We start from the raw sequence: 6,277 nt of genomic DNA on the forward strand, positions 1-6,277 counted from the left end.
AAATAATGTTCATTTATTTAGTTGCTTATATATTTTTGGCATTCACGCCCATCGACATTTGAAACTTTCTTCTATTATCAAAAGAAGAGGGGAATGAAACCATAATGTCGAAAATGCGTGGATTTAATCGCAAATTTCCCTTATTTTTTATCGTACGGGTTTGGCAGCGTCCTGGCGTGCAGGGAATAATAAGCATAGCATAGCCGTCTCGTGACTTGTCGTTGGTAAGTTCCCTACAAACAAGTTGATGTGCGATCCATCTACATGACTACATCCTCCTATCAGTCCACATTCTAGAAGAACAATTCTTTAATCACCATCATAAGAAAATTCTCATGAGGTTCAAACATATAAATCAATTCAAATTTTTGCAATAAAGAATTAGTCATATAAATTTGATTAGTATTGGTTGAAATTTATTAATGTCTTAGTGAGAACGTCTCAAGATAGGACTTAATTGATTTTGAAGAAGTACATGCATCCATTTACATAAGAAAATTCTTCCTATCTTTCACATCTAGAAGAACAATTCTTTAATCACCATCATAAGAAAATTCTCATGAGGTTCAAATATATACATCAATTCAAATTTTCGCAATAAAAAATTAGTCATACAAGTTGATTAGTATTAGTTTTTTTTTTTTTTTTTTTTTTTGAAGAAAGAAGCAACTTTTCACTAGAAACTTCAAGGTTTGCTCTAGCACCAACAAATCACTAATACATGTAGAAGGTGTAGCACTCCAACTATCCGTAATAGAGTTCAGCACAGCAAATTTAGCAAGGCAATGGGCCACTTGGTTCCCTTTTCTCCTAACAAAAGTAAACTTCCAGTGTGCCAAAGAATTCAACCCCAACTTAATGTCCTCAATTACGTGTCCCAACCAGCTCGTGTCCACGTTCCCAGAATTGACAGCATCAACCACTCCCTTGGCATCACCTTCTAGATGCACTCTTATAAAACCCAACTCTCGGCAGAGCTGGATAGCAAGGAGAGCTGCTTTCGCTTCAGCTGCTGCTGGTGCTAGGCAACCCAGTTGATTAGTATTAGTTGAAATTTATTAAAGTCCTAGTGAGAACATGTCAGGATATGACTTAATTGATTTTGAAGGAGTGCATGTAGTTATCGCCATTTAAGCCCCTCCTAATTAACTCACTCCTGAGCAATTTTCAGCAGATTACGAGTAGGTGCTACCATAGTAACGTCCATTTAAAGTAACTACAATTAGTCACCCCTCCAACCATTTTTGAATAGAAAACAAATAATAATAATAATAATTTCTTTAAATTTTATTTTTTTAATAAATATAGAAAATATTTATAAAAAAAAATTATTTGTAATAGACTCTCTCGATGTTCTTAAATTAAGAAAATTAATCTAGGATATCACTTTTCCTTCCCATAATATATATATATAAATCATTTAAAATATGGCAATTGGCTTCTCTCTCTCAATTTAAGATTTTTATTTATTATTATTGGCATTCTCTAATTTGTCACAACTTTACATTTTTTGGTTTTGTTAATATATCTTAGTTTGATCGTGTTATTAATATCTATAATTGCATCTTGCTTGACGGATTCATCGGTAGGAATTTGCTTGGGTCCAGCTATGTCGGTTTTTGAATATTTTTCACCAACCATTCTCACCGGTTTCGGAAATTACCAAAGCATGTCCAATAATACTACCGAAGTAGTAGAATCAAACCAATCCCAGGTGATTTTTGTCATTTGGGATATATTGTAAATTTTTAAGGAGACATTAATACAATATTTAATTAAGGGAGTTACTTCAATATCAATCACAGTATGCCATGTGTCACTTGAACTTAAAATTTTTAAAAAAAAATCGAAAAATTAAATACAAAATATTTAAATAAAATAAATAAATAAATAATAATAAATAAATAAAAAGAAAGAAGGAGAGAAGTGCACCGGGAACTAAAAATATAAGGAAAAGGTTTCAAAATATTCGGACTCACATGAAAAAAGAAATTCGAGCAACCTGAAGTGTTTAGGGTTAGAATAATGCTAGAAGCCAAGAAGGAAGAGTCTTGTCTTTTTTATACATTTTTTATAATTAATATGGCTTTTAAAATTAATATTAAATCAAAATCTAATAATTATTTATCACAAATTTAATAGTAATTTACTTATAAAAAAAATTAATGATAATTTTAAAAATCACATCAATTTTAAAAAGATACAAAGAATACGTGACTGTGACAATCAAAATTTGAAGGACAAAATTTATGGGGTCCCACTAAATTTGAGAGTTTCCAACTTAGACCGATGAAGATCGTCGTAATCTGCGAGAATATTAGGGGTAAAGAACTTAAATTTTGAACTATTCGAAGGGATATTGCTCATGAAAAGTCATTTTAGAAGTCTAAACACCCCATCTCTCAGCCCTCCTCCTCTCTCCTTTTCTTTCTACTTCTCACTCCTACCCTCCCCATCCCTTTTTATTTTTTATTTTTTTATTTTTTTTTATCTTTATGTTTGTAGGTGTTTTCCAACTAGATCAGCAACTTCGGCCTCTTCGCTATACGTGCCGTTCATCTCTTCCCTGACTGCTGCTGCTACTTATTGCTTGTTTGTATTTTTTGTTTTGAATAATAGGTTTCTTTTCCCTAGATATACCCTCGTGAGTGAGAATAAATAATTAGGTGTGAAGGTTATTTCTCACGACTTTGATAATTAGGTGTGATGAGTTATTTCTCATGGTCGGTTTAAATAAATTTTGTTATAAAATTTGGCTATTCATGTCTTAGATCTCTCTCACGGCCAGTTTAAATAAATTTTGTTAGAAAATTTGGCTATCCATGTCTTAAATCTAGTATGCTCAGAGCAGATATGCTCTTTAACTGTATTTATACATGGGTTAGCAGAAGATTGAAGTTATAGATAATAACTGATTATAAGAATTTTTGTTTGTAGATATGACTTTATAACCTCATAGCATGTGGCTATGATTTTTGCATAACTTTATACTTTGTGCTGTAAGAATTTTATGCCAGTGATCTTTAATCAATGAAATCCTTAGATTTACTTTCAAAATAATAATAATAATAAGTCTAATCACCACCATAACGCGATAATTTTTTTTTTTTTTTTTTTTTTTGCTTTTTTAAAATATTTATTATTTAAATTTTAAATTTTTTTATTATAAGCGATACATCATACACTATAATTAATACTGATGTAGCACATTAATGAATTTTAACAAGGAAACCCTAGCCCCTTTCTAGTGCGATCCAAGAGAGAGGAAGGATAGTTTCTTCTATCCTTCCTCCCTTCCCCTTTTTGGTTGTTTTTGTTTTAGATTTTGTTTAGACTCCAGTATTGCCCAACCTCCTTCACCGCTTTGGCCGTCTACTCCACCTTGTCGTTCGCTGTCCTCCCCGATCTTTTGGCTTTGTCAGTTTCAGGAAGGGTTCTTAGATTGGCTTTTTTCATAGCAAATCTACGTTTTTCGTCGTCGATTAAAGTCCTATACATGTCATTACACCTTCTTCTCCAGCGCCAACGAGTCCTGAAGACAACAAATGTTTTCATTCTGGTCGGCACACGACGGTTGTGGTTCAAACATGCCAGAGCATGGATCGCGTGAATCTCACTCGCTTTTGTGTGAGTCTGCTGCTGCTGTTTGTGGCTTTTTGGTTTTTCTGTGTTTATGTTGTTCTGGCTTTCGAGTTGAGAACGGATAATTTTCAGTGCGAGGGCTTATCTCTCACGGTCAATTAAATAAAAACTTTTGTTGTAGGGATATGATCTATTAATATCTTAGATCTAGTCTACTAGGAATAGATCTATGCCAAAAATGAAATTTGCATATGGGTGAGATCGCCAATCGGAGGTCATAGATACGATTTGATTGTTAAATTTTTTTTTATGTATCTACAACTTTGTATCCATATAACTTTTGCCTATGTTTTTAAGAGTTTTATACTCTGTGATATAAGAGCTTTATGCTTTGAATCTTTTATGTAATAAGAAGAGATTTCCCGATTCAAAAAAAAAAAAAAAAAAAAAAAGGAAACCAGTACCTCACCCTATTATCTTTGAATAACCCTAAAGTTATTTTGAATAATATAATCATCAAACCAGTAGCACATTAATATAGCCCTTTATGTTAAAATACATTTGAATATTTTGAATAATCTTAAAGTTATGGATTTGATGAGGTTTGTATTATTTTTGATGGATATTATATTAACCTAATTTTGGGAATTTGACGATATTGAATCACTTTAAATTAGATCTAAGAATTTTTTTTTTTTTTTTTTGGTCTTTTATCTGGCTGTTTTTTTTTTTGTTCTTTTTAAATATATATATTTTGTAGTTAATTTTTAATTTTTTTTTATTATAAGTGACACGTATTACACTGTAATCAGTACTAATATAACACACTAATGCATAAATTTTGTCAACTTTTCTAACAAGAACCAATACCTCATTGTATTAGAGCAACTTCAACAAAATAGAAACAACTCTTTTTCGCTTCTAGCAGATGCTTTTTGAAGTTTGTATTAGAAGGGTAATAGCTAAAAAAAAATTGTGTTTTAAATAACTAAATTAACTAATATTATGGGAGATGCTGCATGTTAAACCTCTGACCCATTGGAGGACCACGTGTTGTGGCCATGATCACCTGCTTTATTGCTGTTTCTTTTGTTTTTTTTGTTTTGTTTTTTTTTTTTTTAACGTTAGCTTTATTGCTGCTCACCTGGTTATTTAATGTGGACTACCCGTCGCGATTGCTGGTCAAATGATAACCACAAAGACATGTCCAGTACACCCTTTAGGATTACGATCAACGAGTCTGTTCAAATATATATAGAGTTGCATTATCATCTCTGTTTTGCACAGTTCTATTATTACTAAAAATTGGCTTGTTATCATTGCTACCTGAAATTCTCTCTAATTTATTTATTTTCACATGAGATACATCTTTTAAAATTTTAGCATTATTATTATTATTGTTTTTTTTAATTAATTAATTTTGTTTTGTCCCTTTAACCCTAAACTTTTAATTATGCCCTACTTATGTGGCACACATATAGCTGTTGTACGCCGGGGGGGGGGGGGGGGGGGGGTGGTGTCCTAGCCTCCTAGGCATTTTGACGTTGAGTACTCATTATGTCAGATTGTCAGGTGAATTGCCCTTATGTAGCCTATTGACTATTGTTGTATCCAACCATCCGTCCATAATGCATAATTCTTGCTCTCACACTTTCAAATCTGCACGCTTTAATGTAGTACTTACTAAAAATTATTATTAGACTTTAGATGGATTATTATTGTATTTTGGAATTATAATTTTTAATACTACACAAGTGTGTGTGGAAGTGGGAGTGTGTAAATCATTTATCTTATAGTAAATTAAGTATTTTTTTTCTTCTTTTAATGACGGGAACTCCTTAAAGGCAGGGTCATCTCGTGTTCCCACCTTTATCAGGTAAACCCTAGATCCGTGTAAAGCGTGCTTGCTCCATACGGATTAGGTAAGATTTCGGCTTTAGCGGCAAGCATTACCTAAGAGGATTCAAACCTTACACGTACAATGAGAATGCCACCAAGACTAATTCACTTACCACTTAAGCCAACTTGTTAGGTTCAATCTCTTTCTTTCTTTAGTCTCTTCAATGTGGAATTTAAATATAACTGTACGTACTTTAAACCCCACACTGCCCTCTTATGCCTAAGAGCATCTCCAACAAGACTTTTAAACTAATTTTTAAGTTAAATTTAACAATTTTGGCGTTCAAGCAGACCTTCTAAAATAACAATTTTCTTAAAATTTGCTATAGTGAACTTTCAAATATGAAAGTTTACTGTAGCACCTTCTAAATCAACTGCTGGAGATGCTCTAAACCACGGCTGTAAGTGTTATGACTCTCAAACAACCTACAATTGTCTTTATGTTCCACAATCATAAACTCCAATTCCACGACTTAATTAAAGGCCACATCAAAATTTTACATTTTCTATCGCCTGTTTTTGTTTGAATTTTATTAAAAGTAGCTTAAGGGCCCGTTTGGTTTGCGGAATAGACTCTTGAAATAGAATGGTTATTCCTATAGAATAGTAATTCTTTTGTTTGGTAAGGGTTTATTCCTAAGAATAGTTATTCGCGTGGGAATCGCTAATCTCTTACACGCAAAAATAGTTATTCATTTAAAAACTAAGAAGAATAGCTATTCTTGAGGGAAATGACAAGGTTTTCCAAAAAAACCTTTTCTTTTTTTTTTTTTCTCAACTTAAAATATATATATAT

This window comes from Corylus avellana, chromosome 4 (genome assembly GCF_965113065.1).
Source record: "Corylus avellana chromosome 4, dhCorAvel1.hap1.2, whole genome shotgun sequence".
Lineage (NCBI taxonomy): Eukaryota > Viridiplantae > Streptophyta > Magnoliopsida > Fagales > Betulaceae > Corylus > Corylus avellana.